The sequence below is a fragment of the Mobula hypostoma genome, chromosome 28 (assembly GCF_963921235.1).
Source record: "Mobula hypostoma chromosome 28, sMobHyp1.1, whole genome shotgun sequence".
Lineage (NCBI taxonomy): Eukaryota > Metazoa > Chordata > Chondrichthyes > Myliobatiformes > Myliobatidae > Mobula > Mobula hypostoma.
In genome coordinates, this window is record NC_086124.1 from 5,176,790 (window position 1) to 5,200,954 (window position 24,165).

Consider the following 24,165-nt stretch of genomic DNA (forward strand, 5'->3'; position numbering starts at 1 on the left):
CCACTGCCAAGAAGGCCCACCAGCGCCTTTACTTCCTGAGAAAACTAAAGAAATTTGGCCAGTGCCCTAAAACCCTCAGTAATTTTTATAGATGCACCGTAGAAAGCATTCTTCTGGGGTGCATCACAACCTGGTATGGAAGTTGTCCTGTCCAAGACCGAAAGAAGCTGCAGAAGATCGTGAACACGGCGCAGCACGTCACACAAACCAATCTTCCGTCCGTGGACTCACTTTACACCGCACGCTGTCGGAGCAGTGCTGCCAGGATAATCAAGGACACGACCCACCTAGCCAACACACTTTTCATCCCTCTTCCCTCCAGGAGAAGGTTCAGGAGCTTGAAGACTTGTACGGCCAGATTTGGGAACAGCTTCTTTCCAACTGTGATAAGACTGCTGAATGGATCCTGACCCGGATCTGGGCCGGGCCCTCCAAATATCCGGACCTGCCTCTCGGTTTTTTTGCACTACCTTACTTTCCATTTTTCTATTTTCTATATATGATCTATAATTTAAATTTTTAATATTTACTAATTTTTACTATTTTTAATATTTAATATTTGTAATCCAGGGAGTGGGAAGCGCAGAATCAAATATCGCTGTGATGATTGTACGTTCTAGTATCAATTGTTTGGTGACAATAAAGTATAAGACGCAGACTGCCCACGGAATCTGCAGAAACCATCCAGCACGTAGTAGCAGGGTGCAAGATGCAGGCAGGGACAGCACAACCAAGTTGCAGGAATTGTTACAGGAACATCTGCACTGTGTATGGATTGGACACTTCCAAGTCCAAACGGGAACATCCAACAGAGCTAAGATCCTGTAGGGCTTCCAAACACAGACTGATAAGCCGGTACTGGCCAACCAACCAGACATCATAAGGACTGGACAAAGAACAGAAGAAAGCAATAGTAATAGATTTGGCAATCCCGAATGACAGTAACCTCAGGAAGACAGAATATGAGAAGCTGGAGAAATACCAGGGCTTGAAAGAGCAGACAGAAAGGATTTGGATTTAAAATTTTATCTGCCACATTAACACAATTACAAAGTCAGCCTACTACCATCTTAAAAATATAGTGAGAGTTAAGGGGCCTGTGAAAAATCTAGAAAAATTAATCCATACATTTATTTTTAGTAGGCTTGACTACTGTAATGATGCTTCCACAGGTCTCTATATAAAAAAAATCCCTCAGACAGCTGCAGCTCATTCAGAACGCTGCTGCTAGAGCCCTCACTAAGACCCAGAAAGTAGAACACATCCCTCCAGTTCTCCTATCGCTACACTCGCTTCCTGTCCGTCAAGAGGACAGACTTTAAAATATTACTAGTACTGGTTTATAAAGAACTGAATGGTCTGGGGCCAAAATGCATCTCCCATCTCCTGCTGCATTATGAACCTTCCCAAGCTCTCAGGTCTGCTTACCGTCGCCAGGGTCAAAGCTAAACGTGGTAAAACAGCTTTTAGTTTCTATGCTCCACATATCTGGAATAACCCTCAAGGGGATCTGAGGTCTGCCCCAACTTTCAGGCTCTTCTAATTTGAGACTTGAAGCTTTTCTTTTCGCTGTAGATTTAATTCGAATCTCCTTCATTGTAACTTCTATTTATCGTATCTACTTTTTTTTGTGATTTTATCCTCTTAGATATTGTCTGAAATGTGATGTTTGATTTTTAGATCTTGCTGTATGTAGAGCACTTTGAACTGCCTTGTGTTTGAAAAGTGCTGTATAAATAAACTTGCTTTGCCTTGCTCTGGTTGCTGTCTAGTTGCCTGTACGGTGCCTTCTATCATAGATTGCTGGTGCAAGTAGCCTCTGGGGAGTGGCTGCCCTGAGCTAGTTACGTTATTCAAAGGCGAGCCTGATTAAATTATGCTCTGCCTGTTTATTGGCCAATTGTGTCACCTTGGATGATGAAAACCACAATTACTTACTGAGTTCCAGGCACTACATTGAGTCTTAAAGTCAGGATAGCTTTGAAAGGTTTAGGTATTAAAGACAGACAAACCGTTTAATCTGATTTAGCACACTGATTTATTCTGCTTCTGTGATCTTTGATTCGGATATTGTCTGAATTAGTTTACACCGCAAGATGTTTCCTTTGCTGAGAAGGGAGACGGACAGGGATGTTAAAGGATTATTCTCTTTAAGAGGGTTATGAAATCTCATTGAAACCTATCCAATATTGAAAGACCTAGATAGAGTGCAGGTGGAGAGGATGTTCCAAATTGATGGGTGCCTAGGACTCATGGGCACAGCCTCAGAATACCAGGACGTCCCTTTTGAACAGAGGTGAGGAGGAATTTCTTCAGCCAGTGGGTGGTGAATCTGTAGAACTCTTTGCCATAGACAGCTGTGGAGGCCAAGTCATTGGGTATATTTATAGTGGAGGTTGATCGGTTCTTGATGAGGGCGTCGAAGGTTACGGGGAGAAACACAGGAATGGGGTTGAAGGGGATAATAAATCATCCATGATTGAAAGGCAGAGCAGATGCATTGGGCCAAATTGGCTAATTCTGCTCCTAGGTCACTTGATCTTATGGAAGTGGAGAATGCATTGCTGGAACTGGATGTTGGGACTGGGTTGTTACCAAAAGAATCTTGTTGAATATTTGCCAAGGAAAACTTGCACAACATTGTGGGCCGAAGGGCCTGTGTGTTCTGTGTTCTAAGACTGAGGTAACTATCCCCTCCCAACAGAATCATAATCAGATTTAATATCACCGGCAAATGTCATGAAATTTGTCTTTGTGGCAGCAGAACAGTGCAATTCATAATAATAGCAAAAAAACTGTGAATTATAGTAAGAACAAAAATAAATATAAAATAGTTAAATTAAATAAGCAGTGCAAAAGTAAAAATGGGAGTGTAGTGAGGTAGTGTTCATGGGTCCAGTGTCCATTCAGAAATTTGATGGTAGAGGGGAAGAAGCTGTTCCTGAATCGGTGAGTGTGTGTCTTCAGCCTCCTGTATCTCCTTCCTTATGGTAGCAATGAGAACGAAGTATGAGCTGGGAGCTGGGGTCCTAAAAGGTGCCACTTTCAGAGGCATCGCTCCGTGAAAATGTCCTGGATACTAAGGAGGCTAGTGCCCATGATGGAGCTGAGTAAGTTTACAACTCTCTGCAGCTCATTTTGGTTCTCTGCAGTGCCTCCCCCACTCCTCGTCCTCGCTCCCCCCCCCCCCTCCAAAACATACCAGATGGTGATGCAGTCAGTTAGAATGCTCTTCACGGTAAGTCTGTAGAAATTTGCAAGTGATTTTGGTGACAGACCAAATCTTCTCAAACTCCAAATGAAATCCAGCTGCTGTTGTACCTTCTTTGAAGCTGTGTCGATATGTTGGGCCCGGGAAAGATCCTCAGAGATTTTGACACCCAGGAACCTGAAATTGCATACTCTCTCCACTTCTGATGTGTGTTCCCTCACCTTACCCGTTCTGAAGTCCACAGTCAGTTCTTTGATCTTACTGACGATGAATGCAAGGCTGTTGCTGGGACTCCACTCAGCTAGATGATATATCTCACTCCTGTACAAGAGGTGATCTTACCATCTTCCCTTGACATGCAATTGCCATTGCATACCCCCCCCCCCCACTATTCTGGTCAAATGTGACCCTGGGGGTGGGGAGGGGAATCATTGGATTGTCATCTGGACCAGCCACACAGCACCATAGCTGCACGACAAGTCAGAGAGAGGGTTTCCTGCAGCTGGTGACACACCTCCTGACGTCCCAGAGTTTTCACAGCATGGGTTCGGAGCACGACGGAATACTCCCTCGCCTGGAGAGCACCCCACAATCAGCAAGGCCTGGCGTCAAGGCCTGAAGGTCAAATCTGTGATCAGAGAATCCTGGGATTAATGCCCCCTTGTGGGTAAAATTTGGAGACCAGAACTGAATGTCGGAGTCCAGGGCTCAGCGAGTCTGGAGGTTGAAGCCCGGAGCTCGTGGACCGAAGTCAGTGACCCCTGAAGGAGCCATGAGAGCTGGTGAATCCCAGGTCACTCAAGTTTGAGGTCCTCGTGAGTCAGAAAGTTGAGGCCCAACGGTCCAGTCTGTGATTGGATCCGATTGGGATCAAGGCCCAAACAGACGCTAGCGAAGTTCAAAGTTGGATGCTCGAAGTCTGAGAGCTAGGCTGAAGACTGGAGGCCTGGAGGTGGCATGTCCTGTGGTTGGAGGCCTGTGTGTGTGTGTGTGAGAGAGAGAGAGTAGGAGGGCGAGAAAGGGGCTTGTTTTGCTACTGTTGCTCAAGTTATTTTACTGAACATTGTGGGCATTCTATGTTAGCAGCAGAATGTGTGGGAACACTTGCGGGCTGCCTCCAGCACCTCCTTGGGTGTGTTGGTGGTTAACAGAGAAACATTGTCTCCAGCCTACTCTGGCTGCTCCGGGCTTTGGGTCTGTGAGCTCCATGATGTTTTACTCCGCTACGTGATGAGGTGAGGCTGTGGGCCTGCTTTGGGCTTTGTGTCTGTGAGCCCCATGATGCTTTGCTCCGCTACCTGATGAGGTGAGGCTGTGGGCCTGCTTTGGGCTTTGTGTCTATGGACTCGATTTTATTCTGAATGCTGTTTGCTTGCTTTTATTGTTTGCAAGATTTGTGTTTGTTTTTCCTCTCTCAGTACATTGGGTACTTGTTATATTTTTTATGGGTCCTTTTGTGTTTCTTTGTTTTGTGGCTGCCCATAAGGAGACAAATCTCAAGGTTGTATAATATATGCATACTTTGATAATAAATGTACTTTGAACTTTGAACAAGTGATAAATAAATCTAAGTATGAATCTGAATGGAAGGGTTTTGCAGGGATATGATCTGGATGCAGGTAGATGGAACTAGGTAGAAGGTTAGGTTGGCCTGGACTAGATAGGCCAAAGGGCCTGTTTCCATGCTGTATGACTATTATTAGCAGCTGCTTCCTAATTGTTATTTATTTATTTAGTGAGATACAGAGTGGTATAGGCCCTTTGGGCCTCGTCACCAAGCAACCCCCAATTTAGCCCTAGCCTAATCAAGTGGCCAAGTGGTTAAGGCGTCGGTCTAGGGATCTGAAGGTCGCTAGTTCGAGCCTTGGCTGAGGCAGCATGTTGTGTCCTTGAGCAAGGCACTTAACCACACGTTGCTCTTAACCACTGGTACCAAGCTGTATGGGTCCTAATGCCCTTCCCTTGGACAACATCGGTGGCGTGGAGAGAGACTTGCAGCATGGGCAACTGCCGGTCTTCCATACAACCTTGCCCAGGCCTGTGCCCTGGAAACCTTCCAAGGTGCAAATCCATGGTCTCAGGAGACTAACGGATGCCTATAATCATGGGACAATTTACAAAGGCCAATTAACCTAACAACTGGTTTGTCTTTGGACCGTGGGAGGAAATTGGAGCACCCGGAGGAAACCCATGCAGTTGAAGGAGAGAGCGTACCAACTCCTTATAGGCAGCGGTGGGAATTGAACCCCGGTCATCAGTACTGTAAAGCGTCGCTCTAACCACTACGCTACCGTGCCACCCCACACGTGGAACGGCAGTAAATGTCGACAATGCCCATCACTTCCCTATCCTGAGACCAAATAAATTAGAAACATTAAACTAACGAGGTGTAATAATGGATAGGTTGAGCAAAGACTTTTTAACGTGGTGCTGGGAATCTTTTCTTGGGAAAGGAAATTCCTTCTGCCAAGTCCAATTGAAATGTTGATGAAATAATTGCGTATTTTGTTTATAATGTCATTTCGCCTTCCAAAGAAATTCTTAGATTCTTTCAACATTGGCCTTGACGCTAACCTTTACTGAAGAGTTGGCTCGCGCTTGATTTTTTTTTGAAGTTGTTGAAGTTCAGGAGAAAGCTTTCAGACCCGTAATCAGAACAGTATGTGCAAATTTGGTTCAGTATGGCAACTCACAGTTCTGGCTTTGAAGTTTTATCTGTCGTGAGGTACAGACACACCACCTCGTGTTCGGAGCAGCCTGAACCTTTTGAATCTGCTCCTCAGCTTTTTAACTTCCAGTCCTGCCGGAAACGTCGACTGTACTTTTTTCCGTAGATGCTGCCTGGCCTGCTGAGTTCCTCCAGCACCTGCAGATTTTCTCTTGTTTTTGAAGAGCTGCTTTGGCTGAGGTGCTACCTTTCGGATGAGTCACTGACAGCGGGCATTCAAATAGTCACATAATTTATTTATTTATTGAGATGCAGCATGGAATAGACCCTTCCAGCCCTTTGAGTCACGCTGCCCAGCAAACCCCTGACTTATAATGCTAGTCTACTCGTGCGACAATTTACAATGACTAATTAAGCTACCAACTGGTGCATCTTTGGACTGTGGGAGGAAACCCACTCGGTCACGGGGAGAACTTCGTACATTCTCCCAGTCACTACGCGGGTTTCCTCCGGGTGCTCCGGTTTCCTCCCAGGTTCCAAAGACATACGGGTTAGGGTTGGTGAGTTGAGGGCATACTATAATCACAAGAGATTCCGCAGATGTTGGAAGTCCTAAGTAACACACACAAAATGCTGGAGGAACGCAGCAGGTCAGGCAGTATCCTTGGAAATGAACAAGTGGTTGACGTTTCGGGGTGAGACCCTCTTGAAGAAGGGTCTGGGCCTGAAATGTCAAATGTTTGTTTAACTGCCTGACCTGCTGAGTTCCTCCAGCATTTTGTGTGTGTGGATATACTGTGTTGGTGCCGGAAGGTTTGACTTCCCTCCTGCACGATCCATGGACTGGGTTAGCTGCTGATACAGCCAAGATGGCGCCAGTGAACATCGCGACCAATAGTGATGTTCTCCTGACAGTTCACTAAACTACTACTTCTTTCAAATCTGATTCTACCAGTAAGCTGGAACCTGTGATATACATCTTGATGTATTTGGGCCCAATTTGAGCAGTCTATCACTTTGCTGTCTCTGAGGGAGTTTGATGAGGTTTGGAGAGGCCTAGAGGTGGGGCACGAGCCCGTGTTCGACTCCATTGCTTCTCTCCAGTTGAGGAGACGAGAACCCGAGCCCGTGTTCAACTCCATTGCTTCTCTCCGATTGAGGAGACAAGAACCTGAGCCCATGATCGACTCCATTGCTTCTCTCCAAGTGAGGTGTCAAGGGCTGGAGCCCATGATCGACTTCATTGCTCCTCTCCAATTGAGGAGATGAGAACCCGAGCCCATGATTGACTTCACTGCTTCTTTCCGATTGAGGTGTCAAGCACACGAGCCCATGATTGACCCCATTGCTTCTCTCCGATTGAGGCATCAAGGGTGTGAGCCCATGATCAAATCTATTGCTTCTCTCCGATTGAGGTGTCAAGGGCTGGAGCCCATGATGGACTCCATTGCTTCTCTCCAATTGAGGAGACGAGAACCCGAGCCCATGATGGACTCCATTGCTTCTCTCCGATTGAGGAGACGAGAACCCGAGCCCATGATCAACTCCATTGCTTCTCTCTGATTGAGGTGTCGAGCAAGGTTGAAGCCGACAAGGACCAGAGTGGAGGATGGGAGGGTGTTCGTCACTGTCTAGCCGTGTTGAACCCGTCTTCCTCTCCCTTTGCTAGCTACTGTCGGAGGAAAGCGCAGGAGTCTTGGGATCCACGTTGTCAGGATTGATCGGTGAGACTGTGAACTCATTTTGGAGGACGTTGAGGTTCATGTTGCACGTGTTCCTGGATTCTGGTTGCTCTTTTTTTTGCTGGTTTTGAGCGGTTTGATCGGGGCGATTGAAGCGGATCGAGGCGCTTCGCCGAAGAAAGGCCCCGCGGCCTGCAGTGGGCTAGCGACGCGGTGCCGAACTGAACAAAACTGAATACCACTTGCTGTTTGATATTCCATATGTTGCTCGCTCACTTTTTGCCATTTGCACAATTTGTTCTTCCTTTCGCACGTTGGGTGTTTGATGTTTTCTTGAGCGTGTTTTATGGTGTTTATTTGTTTCATGACTGACTGCGGGAGGACAAATCCCAGAGTTTTATTCAGTATACATACTTCGATAATAAATGTACTTTGAATCCTGATACAGTACAATGCATTTCTTTGTATGTTGTCATGTACATGTGACAAAGCTAATCTTCAAAGGTGATATTGAACATTATGGCTCTCTGTGCTCTGAATCAGAAAATTCACAACCGACCCGAAAGACTTGAGCTAAAATTCTCTGCTGGTGTTCGATTCAGACCTCTCCTCTGTCAGGCAGCTGAGAGAGATCCATCAAAACCATTTCATACTTCAATAAGCACCTTTCAGTATGTTTTTAATTATAAACATATTCATGGAGTTTCCTGTGCTCAAACTGGCTACGGTTTTTCCTGCACAGATGAGGCACAAGAGATTCTGCAGGTGTTGGAAACCAGGGCAATACACACAAAATGCTGGAGGAATTCCGCAGGGCAAGCAGCTTCTTAGGAGAGGAATAACTTTGGGCTGAGAGCCCTCATCAGGACTGGAAAAGCAGGGGGAAGAAGCCACAATAGGAAGATTGGGGGGAGGAGGGTGTGTGGAGGGGATAGAATACAAGCTGGCAGGTGATTGGTGAAGCCAGTGAGGGTGGGAAGATAGGCGGGTGGGGGTAAAGTAAGAAGCTGAGAGATGATAGGTGAAAAAGGTAAAGGGCTGAAGAAGAAGGAATCTGATAGGAGAGGAGAGTGGGAACATGGAAGAAAGAAAAGGAGGAGGGGCACGAGACAGGCGTGAAAAGCAAGTGACGAGAAGGGGTAAAATTTGAGCCAGAGAGTGGAGAAGTGCGGAATGGAAAAGGAGAGACGGGGAAGGGGGGAGAGAAATTACTGGATATTGGAAAAATCGATGCCCTTGCCATCAGGTTGGAGACTAGCAAAACGGAATATGAGGTGCAGCTCATAAATAATTTGTGAAGTGTTAAACAATTTTGACTCCTTTTCTCATTCCCTTGGCTCTGTTTAACAAGAGTGTTTGCTCGGTGTAATTTCGTCCTGTGTTTCATTGAACTAACTTGCATTAGATAGTATGACATAGCAGCAGAATTAGGCCATTTAGCTGATTTATTTTCCCCCCTCAAGCCTATTCTCCTCCCTTCTCAGATGGAACATCTGGTAAATGATATTTAATGCTGACAAGTGTGAGTTATTGCACTTTGGGAGGATAAACCAGAGTAGGACTTAATACGGTAAGTGAGGAGTGCGGTGGAACAGAGGGAACCAGAAATATGGGTCCATATAAAAGTGGCATCACAGGTAGATAAGGTTGCAAAAAGAGCTTTTGGCACATCAGCCTTCATAACTCAAAATACTGAATGCAGGAGTTGGGGTGTTCTGTTGAAGTTATAGAAGACATTGGTGAGGCAAAATTTGGGGCATTGTGTACAGTTCTGGTTACCTACTTACAGGAAAGATATCAATATGATCGAAAGAGTGCAGAGAAAATTTAGAAGAGCATAGTTGGGCTTTGGTTATAGCTAGAGGTTGAATAGATTTGGACTCAACAATTTGGTCCCTACTGCCACCTGTGGTAGAGAATGCATAGAATTATATAGGGAGGGAAACTCAGCCTAACTCATTCATGCTGAACGTACTGTACCTATGTACACCAGTCTCATTTGCCTACCTTTGGCCTATTGACCTCTGAGGTCAAAGTTCAAAGTAAATTTTATTGTCAAAGTACATTTATGTCGCCATATAGGATCTTGAGATTCAATTCATACTCAGCAAATCTATAGGATAGAAACTGAAACAGGATCAATGAAAGATCAATCAGAGTGCAGAAGACGACAAACTGTGCAAATGTAAATATAAATAAATAGCAATAAATAATGAGAACATGAAATAGCGTCCTTAAAGTGAGATCATTGGTTGTAGGAACATTTCAATGATGGGGCAAATGATTCAAGGGCCGGATGGTTGAGGGGTAGTAACTGTTCTTGAACCTGGTTGTGCAGCTCCTGAGGAAGCAGCAAGAAGAGAGCACGGCCTGATGATGGATGCTGCTTTCCTACCACAGTGTTTCATGTAGATGTGCTTAATGGTTGGGAGGGCTTTACCCGTGATGGATCGGGCCGAATCCACTGCCTTTTGAAGGACTCTCCATTCAAAGGCATTGGTATTTCCATACCAGGCTGTGATGCAGCCAGTCAGTATACGCTCCAGCACACATCTGTAGAAGTTTGTCAAAGTTTTAATTGTCCATCTATCCATGTACTTTTTTTGATCTTTCATATCCATGCACTTGAACAATTGCACAAGTTCGCAGCATTCGAGGTGGAGGACTTTCTCTAGAACTCAGTTCTAACCAAAATACTCCATGTCCCGAGGATGTAATTCCAAGTTCTGTGGTCTCCAGTCTTCAGGGAAGTGCACTTAAAGTTTCAAGGAGTATTTCTGTCTCTTAGATGGCTGAATTAATTTCCTGCTCTTTGATGTCGAGCTTTCAGAACCCTGGTCCCAGGTCTCAGTAAATCTGAGTAGAGAAAAAATAGAAAATGTGAATTATAAAATGATGCAACATTTTATAACTATCCAATTAAATGTAAACAAGGTTGAAAGAGTACAGAGATGTTGCCGGGTCTGGAGGACCTGAGTTATAAGGAAAGATTTGAATAGACTAGGACTTTATTCCTTGGAACATAGAAGACAGAGAGAAGATTTGATAGAGGTATACAAAATTATGAGCGGTAAATGCAAACAGGCTTTTCCCACTGAAGTTGGATGGGACTACAACCAGAGGTCAGGGGTTAAGGGTGAAAGGTGAAAAGTTTAAGGGGAACAGAGGGGAAACCTCTTCACTCAGAGGGTGGTGAGAGTGTGGAACGAGCTGCCAGTACACGTGCTGCATGGAAACTCGATTTCAACGTTTAAGAAAAGTTTGGATAGGTACATGGATGGTAGGGGTGTGGAGGGCTGTGGACCCTGTGCAGGTCATTGGGAACAGACAGTTTAAATGGCTCAGCACAGACTGGTTGGGCCGAAGGGCCTGTTTCTGTGCTGTACTTTTCTATAACTCTATGGCTCTAATTGTTTTTATTATGTTAATCCCTCTCGATAGTTCCATCTTCTTCCGAGGTGAATACTTTTCTGTTCTCCCACTTCCCCAAACAATGGCAGCTCTCTCTAGTTGGGGGAAGGGCCACCTTCACGTCTGCTCCTTGTCCGAGCTTTGACCTTATCGTGAATGAGTAATGTGTGTTGTAAGCACTTTCTGAGTGATAAATTTCTTTTAAATTTTTCACAGTGTTTGATCCAAAGTGAACCCAGTAAGCAGTCAGATTGATGGTGGTTTCAAGTCAAGTAAAGCTTTCAAAGTTCAAAATAAATTTATTATCGAAGTATGAATATGTTATCATGTACTACCCTGCGATTCATTCTGGGGCATCGTGGTACGTAGCAGTTAATGTAATGCTATTTCAGCGCCAGTAACCTGTGGTGTCCAGGGAGAGGGAGCACCTCTGGTGAAGGGGCTTGTTGTGTCCATTCCGAGGCTGCTCACTCACCTTTGGTCCCCACTGGACACTCATCTCGCACTCGTGGCTCCAGGTAGCTGTCTGCATGTGATGGCAACTGCAACCTGGTGGACCACCCTGATGCACAGGCTAAACTAGGCAAGAGTCGCAGGCGGGCCTCGTTACCCTGGTGAGGAAGGCACATGCAAAGTCAAGTCCGGCGGACTGGGTGGATGAGATCTACAGTGAGATCCAACGGCCAGGAAGGCAGTTCTGCAACGCTCCGCGGAGGGGCGAAGGGTATGACAAGGCACAGAAGACGTCACGGTCATCCACTGCAACCAAGGAAGACCCCAGTTTGTGACACTTGTTTGTATCACTTCACTCTGACTTCTGAGGTCAAGAGAGTGGAACTGCCCCAGTTTTCACTTTAAAAACTCTCCCGCACAGGTCTTCTGTCATCTGGGGCGTGGTGGACAACCACCATCGATGGATTCAATTCTACCTCTGTCTGTGAGTTGTTTGTACGTCTTCCCTGTGACCATGTAAGCTTCTAGGTGCTCTGATTTCCTCCCATATTCCAAAGACTTGTGGGTTCATAAGTTAATTGGTCAGGTCACATGACTGGTCAGATGAAGAGGTTAGCCTATGAGGAGAGATTGAGTCACCTGGGACTATACTCTCTGGAATTCAGAAGAATGAGAGGGGATGTTATAGAAACATACAAAATTTTGAAAGGGATAGATAAGATAGAAGTAGGAAAGTTGTTTCCATTGGTAGGTGAGACTAGAACTAGGGGACATTGCCTCATGATTCAGGGGAGAAGATTTAGGACAGAGATGAGGAGAAACTGTTTTTCCTAGAGAGTGGTGAATCTGTGGAATTCTCTGCCCAGGGAAGCAGTTGAGGCTTCTTCACTAAATATATTTAAGAATACAGTTAGATAGACTTTTACGTAGTAGGGGAATTAAGGGTTATGGGGGAAAGGCAGGTAGATGGAGCTGAGTTTACGGACAGATCAGCCATGATCTTATTGAATGGCGGAGCAGGCTCGATGGGCCGGATGGCCGACTCCTGCTCCTATTTCTTATGTTCTTATGAGTGCAAGTGAGTGGCGCGGGCTCGTTGGGCCAGAGTGGTCTGTGTGTATCTCTGAACTAAACCAAAGACAAGTTTATTGTCAGGTGCACAGGCCAGGTGAGGTTCAGGTACAAGGAAAAACAACATCACAGACACCTAAGTACAAACAAAAGCACAAAATGTAATTTATACTAAACATTGTAGAGAGAGAGAGAGAAAAGATGACCAGAAGCTGGTCCATAGCAATGCAAGACATAGTCTATAGTGTCCTATTGCTGAGGAGTAGGGGTATTTCCTGTAGCTCGCCATAAAGTCCTTAATCCTTCTCCTTTAGACACCCAGTCCATATAACTGCTGGTTCTCTTGATTGTCGATCTCAACCATGAATTCACTCAGTGACAGAGCTTCTGCACACTTCTAGACTGCAGAATTATTGCTTTACAATATTCTTCTCTATTGGTGCTGCCTGACTTGCTGAGTTCCTCCAGCAATTTGTGTGCGTTACTTAGATTTACAGCGTCTGCAGATTTTCTCTTGCTTGTGGCTGATACATTATCCCTCTTAACCCCATTTTTCTGCCATCTCTCCTGTAACCTTTGACGCTCTGACTAATCGAAAATCTTTCAACCTCAGCTTTAAATATACTCAACGACTGGGCCTCCACAGCCATCTGTGGCAATGAACTCCACCAGTTTACCCCCACCTGGCTAAAGAAATTCCTCTTTACCTCTGTTCTAAAGGGATGTCCTTCTAGGCTGAGGCCGTGCCGTCTGGTCCTAGACTCCCCCAATACAGGAAACTTCCTCTCCACGTCCTCTGTATCTAGCCTTTAATATTTAATGGGTGTCAGTGAAATCCCTCTTCATTTTTCTAAACTGCAGGGTGTACAGGACCAGAGTCACCAAATGCTCCTCATACATTAACCCTTTCATTCCCGGGATCATTCTCCTGAACCTCCTCTCCAATGCCAGCACATCTTTTCTTGGGTAAGGGGCCCAAATCTGCGCACAGCACTCCAGATGCGGTCTGACCAGTGCCTTACAAAGCCTCAGCTCACATTCTTGCTCTTGTATTCTAGGCCTCTTGAAATTAATGCTAAGATAGTATTTGCCTTCCTTACCACCGACTCAACCTACAAATTAACCTTTAGGGAATCCTGCACAAGGGCTTCAAAGTCCCCTCGCACCTCTGATTTTTGAATTTTCTCCCTGATTAGAAAATTATCTATGCCTTTATTACTTCTACAAAAGTGCACGACCATACACTTCCCTATACTATATTCCATCTGCCACCTTTACACAGAAACATAAAAACTTTTTATTAGCCTTTGCTAAGTTACTAGTAGCCTAAGTGAACTCCTGCTCCGCAGTTTGACAGGTCCCACTTGCTTTTTAAACCTGGTGTGTAAAGTCCACAAGGCGATTTCTTCAACACACTCCACGACCTCCTGCTCCACAGGTAAGTCCCGACAGACCCCGCTCACTTTTTGAACCTGGTGCGTAAAGTCCACGAGGAACTGTCGCCAACTCACTCCACAATCTCCCGCTCTTCAGACAAATCCTGACAGGCCCCTGTCGCTTTTTAAACCTGGTGCATAAAGTCCCTGAAGCACCTTCAAGTATTCCAAAAGACTGAGGTTTGGTAAAATACTGAAAGGCTTTTATTCGCTGTACAATACGACCTCCACAGTGAGTGTCTGCCCCCGGACTGAGGGGGAGGGGCAAGGCGAACACCTTTATACAGGACTCTGTGGGAGGAGCCACAGGGGCAGTCAGCAGAGGGGTGTGTCCAGACAGGTAACCGAGTTACAACATATATACATGGTTTACCACAGTCCCTAAGGCACAAAATGTTCCTCCAGCATCCTGAGTGTGCTGCTTAGATTTCCAGCATCTGCAGATACTTTTGTGTCCAAAGCTTCTTTCCAGCTGTGATAAGACTGCTGAACGGATCCTGACCCGGATCTGGGCCATACCCTCCAAATATCCGGACCTGCCTCCCGGTTTTTTTGCACTACCTTACTTTCCATTTTTCAATTTTCTATTTATGATTCATAATTTAAATTTTTAATATTTACTAATTTTTAGTATTTTTAATATTTAATATTTGTAATCCAGGCAGCAGAAAGCGCAGAATCAAATATCGCTGTGATGATTGTACGTTCTCGTATCAATTGTTTGGCGACAATAAAGTATAAAATATATTTCTCTTGCTGAAGAAATGTCCCTTCATCTCAGTCCTGACCCGTTAGCATGAATTTTTATCAAAACAATTGTAGGTCTCAGCAATAAAAATTCCAAATCCTGCGCGGCTCGTTGTGGGTTCCAAGTGTGTTGAAATAATGCGGTTAGAATGTGTGAAGTGAAACTTGCCCAAGCTGATGTGATGAGTGTTAGCTAGCCCAGGGAGAGGTTAATCGGTCATCATCGTCTCTGCTGTCTAGTTAGCTTTCTTTCCGGGGAGATTGAGTACATTGGGATGGATTGGTAACTGTTGGTTCAGAATCGGAATCAGGTTTAATATCACCAGCGTATGTCATGAGATTTGTTGTCTTTGTGGCAGCAGTACAATGCAATACTTAATAATAGAGGGGAAAAATGCTGAATTAAAGTAAATATATTGTGGCAAGCGTTTGGTCCATAATGACAGACGAAGAAGCTCATTAACTCGACAACTATTTTATTGTGATAGACACAAAACAGACCGGGCACCATGACCCGGAGAGAGAATCCAACCAGTCTCACACCGACAGGGGAGGTGACCATCACACACCCCGTTACAGTCAGGGTGACCCACAAATACACAAGCAAATAGCTGTATAACCCAAGCTAAAATGTAACAATAAAGGAACTGGAACTTCCCACCATAATCCCACAAAAGCAATTTAACATGAGAACAATAAACAGTGCTGGTAGTTAGAAATACAGGGGCGGGCTGTCAACAATGCCCCCCACCCAGAACGACACAATATATAGATAAATCAAATAATCACTAAATTTTAAAAAAGTAGTGAGGTAGTGTTCATGGGTTCAGTGTCCATTCAGAAATCAGATGGTAGAGGGGAAGAAGCTGTTCCTGAATCATTGAGTGTGTATCTTCAGGCTCCTGTACCTCCTTCCTGATGGTAGTAATGAGAAGAGGGATCTTCAGGCTCCTGTACCTCCTCCCTGAGGGTAGTAATGAGAAGAGGGCATGTCCTGGGTAATGGGGGTCCTTAATGATGGATGCCGCCTTTCAGAGGCATCACTCCTTGAAGATTTTTGTAAGTTGTGAACAAATCTTCAAATTTGGGCCGTAACATAACAAACAGTAATCGGGTGTAGGCCATTTGGCCTCCTGCACCTAGCCCACTGTTCACTGAGACCAGAGCTGATCTTTTGTCTTTATATCACCTACCTCTTTTTACTCTGTATCTCCTAACGCTGTCCTTATCAGAGAATCAACCTCTGCCTTAAATATACTCGACACCTGAGCCTCTACACCACCTCTGGTATTTGTAAGGTTTCCCATTTTTTGATGGGAAAACTATCTTCTGAATGGCTACAAGTATATTGTAACCCTCAGTTGCAGAAAAGCACCTCGCATCCTCCTTGACAAACCTGTCAGGAACACAGGAGATTCAGCAGATGCTGGAAATCCTGAGCAACACATGCAGAATGCTGAAGGAACTCAGCAGGTCAGGTAGCGTCTGTGGAGGAGGATAGACAGGTGACATTTCAGGGTGAGATCCTTCATCAGGACCTATATTTAAGGTAATTATTATTATCAGAGGTCATATATATCACCACATACAAACCGGAGATTTATTTTCCTGTGAGCATACTCAGCACATTTACAGAATAAAAAACAAATAAAATCAAGTTTAATTATCATTCACACCATACATTGATGCAGTCGAATAAGATAGTGTTTCTCTGGGGCCAAGGTACAAATTATGCATTCAAAAAAGTGAGAGAGAGAGAGAGAGAGAGAGAGAGAGAGAGAGAGAACACACACATTGTTTGCAAGAAAACACTGTATAGTCCAAACCCGTGGGCAACATGCAAGTTGATGGTAGAGCTCCCGGAAATCCAGCCTGTCATTCCTAGTTGAACACTAGGGGCAGCACCAACGGGAGAGGCCAGCTCCCAGAGGAGCACGGATGCCACGCGACAGCGCCTCCGGTGTCCACTCACGTGGACTGCAGCAGCTGGCAAGCCCGCAGCTTGAGGCCTAGTCCTGGCTGCCGCTGAGGCCACGCTGCTGCCTCGTTGCCGATCTCACCACCAAAGAAAGGAAAGAGACTTGAGGCACCTTATAATATCAATGTCCAACAGGGTCCAAACCGAGAGACAGGTCCGGATATTTGGAGGGTACGGCCCAGATCCGGGTCAGGATCCGTTCAGCAGTCTTATCACAATTGGAAGGAAGCTGTTCCCAAATCTGGCCGCACGAGTCTTCAAGCTCCTGAACCTTCTCCCGGAGGGTAGAGGGATGAAAAGTGTGTTGGCTGGGTGGGTCCTGTCCTTGATTATCCCGGCAGCACTGCTCCGACAGCGTGCGGTGTAAAGTGAGTCCAAGTGAGTGTACCTAGGCCTTTGAATGTTTCAGTGAGATCCTCCCCCTGTATTCTTCTAAACTCCAGTGAGGACAGGCCCAGAGCCATCAAATGCTCTTCATACACTAACCCTTTTGTTTCTGGGATCATTCTCCTGAACCTCCTCTGGACCCTGTCTTGTTTACAAAGTTCAAAACGCTCAAAGTACATTTATTATCTAAGTAGGTATACTATATACAGCCTTGAGATTGGCCTCCTTACGGGCAGCCACCAAACAAAGAAACCCAATAGAACCCATTTAAAAAAGAAGACCGTCAAACACCCAATGAGCAGGAAAAAAAATCCTGCAAGCAGTAAAGGTAAGCAAATAGCATTCAGAACTGAAGTTCAGGAAAGTGAGTCCACAGCCGTGAAGCCAGTCACAGCCGATCCAGGAGCCTGTTTGTTGAAGGCCACAGCCTCAGCTCAGTGCTAAGATGAGTAAACCTGGAGGAGTAGCGATCTGAACACCGGCCATTCCCTTTCCTCCGGCCCCAACGCCCTGACCCTTTCAATCTATCCCGGCACTTAAAAAGGCAAAACAGCGGGTCATTCTTCACTCTTGGACCTAGGACCTGCCACTGTCATACTCTCCCGGTTTTGTAAATGCATGGGCGGGGGCGTGAGCACTATGAGCTTATTAATATTTAGAGGAAAAAGAAATGTCTGGCTAGCCATCTTTACCAGGTTAATATTCATAAGTGCACTCACTATGGGAAGTGAAGCATTTCAAATTCAATCTGTTTTCTAGTTTAAAACCATCACTCTCTACACAGCAATCTCATTAAGGTCCGAAGGAAGTCAAGCATGCACTGGGATTCAGGAGTTGGATTTTGTTTAATCTCGTCAAAAAAAACCCGTACGTCCGCTCAGAGCCCCGGATCCACAGGCAGGGGTACCGCGTTTGACACCAAAGAGAAAGAAAAGGGACAACACTATAATTCTTCGGGTTTCACTTCGGTCCTGGCTGTCTGTGTATGCAATTCCTCTTTTCCCTTTCTAGTTATCCAGCTTGCAGGTGGCTGGAGGAGATCATAAGGGGGGGATATGAGAGGTAAATTATTTTACACAGAGAATGGTGGGTGTGTGTAACGCACTGCCAGGGCTGTTGGTATAGGCCAGATGTATTTAGTTGTTGAGGTACAGCAGAAAATAGGCCCACAATCCCCTGATTTTATCCTAGCCCAGCCACGGGACAGCTTACAATGACCAACCAACCTACCAACTGGTACATCTTTGGACTGTGGGAGGAAACCCACGCGGTCACGGGGAGAACGTACAAACTCCTTACAGGCAGCAGCGGGAATTGAATCTGGGTCGTCTGTACTGTGAAGCGTTTTGCTAACCATTACGCTACTATGCCGCCCCACATTAGGAGCATTCAAGAAACTCTTAGGTGGGCACATGGATGATAGTAAAATGGAGGGCGATATGGGAGGGAAGTGTTAGATTGACCTTAGAGTAGGTTAAAATATCAGCCCAACAGACTGGGCCATAGGGCCTACACTGTTCCATGTTTAACTTTAGTGAAAGCTCAAGCACTGAAGACACTGCCTCGTTGCTACTTGAAAACAGATTTACATTGAACACTTCAATCGCCAGTTGCCAATCCAAATGTTTTCTTCCCGATTTCACGCCAATTTTTGCAAAGGTCACACCGCTAAATAGAAGGTCTTATTCCTTCAAGTTTCCAACGGTATTTCAAAGTTCAAAGTAGAAAGATATTATCGAAGTACATACTGTGGACGACCCTGAGATTTGTTTTCTTGTGGGCATACTCAATAAATCCATAATAGAATAATAACCATTATAGAATTGCACTAACTTGGGTGTTCAACCAGAGTACAAAAGACAGCAAACTGTGCAAATACAAAAAGAAGAAACAACAATATAAATAAGTAACAATAAATATCGAGAACATGAGGTGAAGAGTCCTTCAAAGTGAGTCCACAGATTGTGAGAACATTTCAATGATGGGGCAAGTGAAATTGAGTGACGTTATTCCCTTTGCTTTAAGAGCCTGATGGTTGAGGGGTAGTAACTGTTCCTGAACCTAGTGGTGCGAGTCCTGAGGCTCCTGTACCTTCTTCCCGATGGCAGTAGTGAGAAGAGAGCACATCCTTGATGGTGGGGGTCTCTGATGATGGACGCTGCTTTCTCTGCATTTCAGATGCAGGGGTTCCACTGGATGAGGTTGTCGGCACCCAGGTTTCAGAGTCCCGAGTCCCGTCATTGGCTCATCTAGGGTTTGATATTGAAGGTCAGAGGCTGAAGGCTTGTCGATGTCCTGGAAGCCTTCAGGGAGAAGGTACAAGAGCTACAGGACTCACACCTCCAGGTTCAAGAACAGTTGCTACCCCACAACCATCATAGGCATCCATTAGTCTCGTGAGACCATGGATTTGTGCCTTGGAAGGTTTCCGGGGCGCAGGCCTGGGCAAGGTTGTATGGAAGACCAGCAGTTGCCCATGCTGCAAGTCTCCCCTCTCCACGCCACCGATGTTGTCCAAGGGAAGGGCATTAGGACCCATACAGCTTGGCAGCGACCTTCAGATCACTAGACGAACGTCTTAACCACTTGGCCACGTGCCAACACACAACCATCAGGCTCTTGAACAAAAGAAGATAAATACACTGATCCATTGAGATGTTCCCACAACCAATGATCTGACTTTAAGAACTCTTTATCTTGTTATTTCATGCTCTTCTTGTTAATTGTTATTTATTTATATTTGAGTTTGCAGAGTTTGTTGTTGTCTTCTGCACTCTGGTTGATCTTTCATTGATTCTGTGATAGTTGTTCTATAGATTTTCTGAGTCGCTGCTGTGTTCTGTGTTGTTCTGGCAAGCCTTTGGATGCGCTGTGTTGGCGCCAGGATGTGTGGCGGTTCTTGCGGGCTGCCCCCAGCACTTCCTTAGGTTGTGTGGTTGTTACCACAAATGACACAGTTCACTGTATGTTTCACAGTACATGTGATGCCTTAGGCACATGTGTATAGCTAATGAGCCTAAGTCTTCAGCACAGTATTGTATTTGTCAACGTGGAGCAGGGAACGAGTTTATAAATCTGGCGGGAGTAAAGGATGCTGGGAATGGTGAGGGTGGAGCGCCGTGGGAGGGGTGTGGGACAAGTGGCAGTGCCAGGGGCGGGGATTTGGCACGGGTGCAGACACACCCAACTCTGAGACACCAGGCACGGTCATTTAATTCCAAACAATTGGTTTATTGATCATTAGAGAATGTCTCTCTGGTGCTTCCCACTTCCTCCCATTTTCCTTACGCTTTTCCCCAACAGTGATTTCCCTCTCCCTGCCCCCTTCCCACTCTCAGAATCTAGTTTATCATCACTCACATATGTCATGAAATTTGTTTTTTTTGCTACAGCAGTACAGTGCAATGCATAAAATTACTACAGTACCATGCAAAAGTCTTAGGCACCCAGCAATAGATATGAGCCTGAGACCTTTGCACAGTACAGTCTGAAAGACAAATGAATCTGAAAACTCCAGACTAGAACTATGAGCTGTTAATAAAAGTCCTGGGTAAGTGCCCAGGAAGGTTTCTGCACAAGGGTGTTGGCAAGATGGATATTGTGAGGCTTTGGCACTGAGGCTCCCTGTTTAAGATTAAGGACCCACACATTTAAGACAAAGGCAGAGGCAATATTTATAAACGCAAGAGATTCTGCAGATGCTGGAGATCTTGAGCAGAGCGCGTGCACGCACACACACACACACACACACACACACACACAGGATGCTGGAGGAACTCAGCAAGTCGAGCAGCATTGCGGGGAGAAGATGGCTGTTTATACTTCTCCATCGAGGCCAAGTCCTTGGGTGTATTTAAATTAGAGGTTAATAGGGTCTGGGTGTCAAAGGTTACAGAGAGATGGCAGGAGAGTGGGGTTGAGAGGGAAAATAAATCAGAATTGGATTTAATATTATACAGCAGCAGTACAATGCAATACATAATAAAAGCTGCTAATTACTGTGTGTGTGTGTATATAAAAAAATAAAAATTAAGTGCCAAAAGAGGAAGAAAGAAAAAGTAGTGAGATAGTGTTCATGGTTTCAATGTCCATTCGGAAATCGGATGGTGGAGGAGAAGAGGCTGTTCCTGAATCGTTGAGTGTGTATCTTCAGGCTCCTGTACCTCCTCCCTGATGGTAGCCATGAGAAGAGGGCATGCCCTGAGTGATGGGGGTCCTTAATGATGAATGCATCCATTTTGAGGCACCGCTCCATGAGATGTCCTGGAATATTTATGTATTTATATACATTTTATTCCATATCCATACTTTAATATTTAAATTTACATTTTATGTAATTCTTTTTCTTCATAATTATTGGATATTGTTTTTCTTGCAAGTCTCACCAGTGCACCACAGCAAATTCCTCAGAATCTATCAACTTCTCCCTTAAATACACCCTTAAATAGAGCTTGTGGCGATGAATTCCACAGATTCACCACTCTCTGGCTAGAGAAATTCTTCCTCATCTCCGTTTTAAAAGGACGCTCCTCTATTCTGAGGCTGTGTACCCTGGTCGTAGACTGCCCACCATAGGAAACATCCTCTCCACATCCACTCCATCGAGGCTTTTCAACACACACAAAATGCTGGAGGAACTCAGCAGGTCAGGCAGCACCCGTGGCAAAAAATAAACAGATGACAGGCCAGGACTGGAGAGGAAGATGAGGAGTCAGAGTAGGGGAGGGGAGGAGGGGAGGAAATAGTACAAGGTGGTAGGTGATAGGTGAAACCAGGAGAGGAGGAGTGAAGTAAAGAGCTGGGAAGTTTAAAAAAAAATGAGGTCACCCCTCAATTTTCTGAATTCCTGTGAGTACAGGCCCAGAGCCATCAAACACTCCTCATATGACAAGCCTTTCAATCCCAGAATCATTTTTGTGAACCTCCTTTGAACCCTGTCTAGTGTCAGCACATCCTTTCTTAGATAAGGGGCCTAAAACTGCTCACAATACTCCAAGTGAGGCATTATCAGTGCTTTATAAAGTCTCAACATTACATCCTTGCTTTTATATTCTAGTCCTCTGGAAATGAATTCTAACATTGCATTTGCCTTCCTCACCACTGACTCAACCCGCAAGTTTTCTGTGCTATGCCAGCAGTAATTTGATTTTGTATGAAAGAAGTTCTGGTGCTCCTCATGGTATAGTGTAGCCCTGTTCTACGTTTCTGCTTTCCAGTGGTCGATGTATCGAATGACATGTTTGTGCCAGCTGTATTTTCAAACACTGAGGGATTTGACAGTTTCTGTTTTCTGTATTTCAGTATAACATTGAAATGTTTTGAATATCTTGCAAATTCCGTCCACGATGTAACAAGCCTGTCTTTGTTCTAACTCTTCCCTGCAGCACTCTTCATTTCATATATACAGTGCTGTGCACAAGTCTCAGGGAAGGGAGTGGGCAGCACCAGAGAGACATTCTGTAACGATCAATAAACCAATTGTTTGGAATCAAATGACCTTGCCTGGGCTGGGTGTGTCTTTCCTCCCTGGCCCTGGCACTCCTTCTCTGCCACCTGTCCCTCACCCCTCCCATAGCACCATTCCCAACATGCTTTGCTCCCGCCAGATTTACAAGCTCGCCCACCGCCCCACCTTGAGAAATACAGAACAGAGCAAAAGTCTTAGACACCCTAGTTATATATACCTAAGAGTTTTGCACAGTGCTGTGTAAAAATTAGTCTCGGGCAGTAGATCCTAATATTGGAAAGTCTGAGCTGTGGGCAATGAGTGGTAGATTGTCCTTTCAAAACCAACACTGAGCGATTTCTGCCTCAGACTTTCCCAACCACAGCTCAGAATCGGGAACAGGGTTATTAATTCCAGCATTTGCAGATTTTCTCCTGTTTCAGGTTTATTATTATGGGTTTACGTGGCAGCATAAAGGCAGTGCAGAGGCATAAAAACAACCTGATGTATGGTTAGAATAACAATAAAGTTTTTTGAATTGAATTTTGAATCTTGAATTAATTACCAAAGTATTTTTAATGCAAAAAGACAACCTAGTGAGGCAGTTTCACGGAGCGTTCGGAAACCTGATGGCAGTGGGAATGAAGCTGCTCCTCAGTCAATGAGTTTTCTTCTACCCCAGGGGTTCCCAACCTTTTTTTATGCCATGGACCACTACCATTAACCAGGCCCGGCAACATCCTTGTAAACTTTCTCTGTACTTTTTAACCTTATTTATATGTTTCCTGTAGGTAGGTGACCAAAACTGCACATAATACTCCAAATTAGGTCTTATACAACTTCAACATAACATTCCATGTCCTGTACTCAGTACCTTGATTTATGAAGGCCAGTGTGCCAAAAACATTCTTTATGACCTTACCTACCTGTGACACCACTTTTAATTATGGACCTATGTTCTACTACACTCCTCAGTGCCCTACCGTTCACTGTGTAAGACCTACTCTGGTTGATCCTACTGAAATGCAAAACCTCATAAAGTAAAGGCATCCGTTGGTCTTGCGAGACCATGGATCTGCGCCTGGAAAGTCTTCACTCTCCAGGGCGCAGGCCTGGGCAAGATTGTATGGAAGACCAGCAGTTGCCTATGCCGCAAGTCTCCCCTTTCCACGACACCAATGTTGTCCAAGGGAAGGGCATTAGGACCCATACAGCTTGGCACCAGTGTCGTCGCAGAGCAATGTGTGATTAAGTGCCTTACTCAAGGACACAACACGTTGCCTCGGCTGGGGCTCGAACTCACGACCTTCAGGTCGCTAGTCCAATGCCTTAACCACTTGGCCACGTGCCCACACTTGTCTGCATTAAATTGCACGTGCCACTTTCCAGCCCATTTTTCCAGCTAGTCCAGATCCTGCTGCAAGCTCTGCCTCACTCTCCACTACACCCCCAATCTTGGTGTCATCCGCAGATCTGCTGATCCAGTTTACCACATTATTGTCCAGACTGTTGATATAGATGACAAACAACAACGGACTCAGCTCCGATCCCTGTAGCACACCACTAGTCACTGGACTTCAGTCAGAGAGGCAACCATCTACTACCTCTCTCTGGCATCCCACACAAAGCCAATGTCTAATCCAATTTACTGCCTCATCTTGACTGAACCTTCTTG

General features: G+C 45.2%; 1 protein-coding gene across 3 annotated transcripts in view; it reads left to right on the forward strand.

The window, feature by feature from the left end:
- LOC134339047 (polycomb protein SCMH1-like) overlaps positions 1–24,165 on the forward strand; it is a 213,774-nt gene that overhangs the window by 60,479 nt on the left and 129,130 nt on the right. The gene's annotated exons all lie outside the window — the stretch shown is intronic.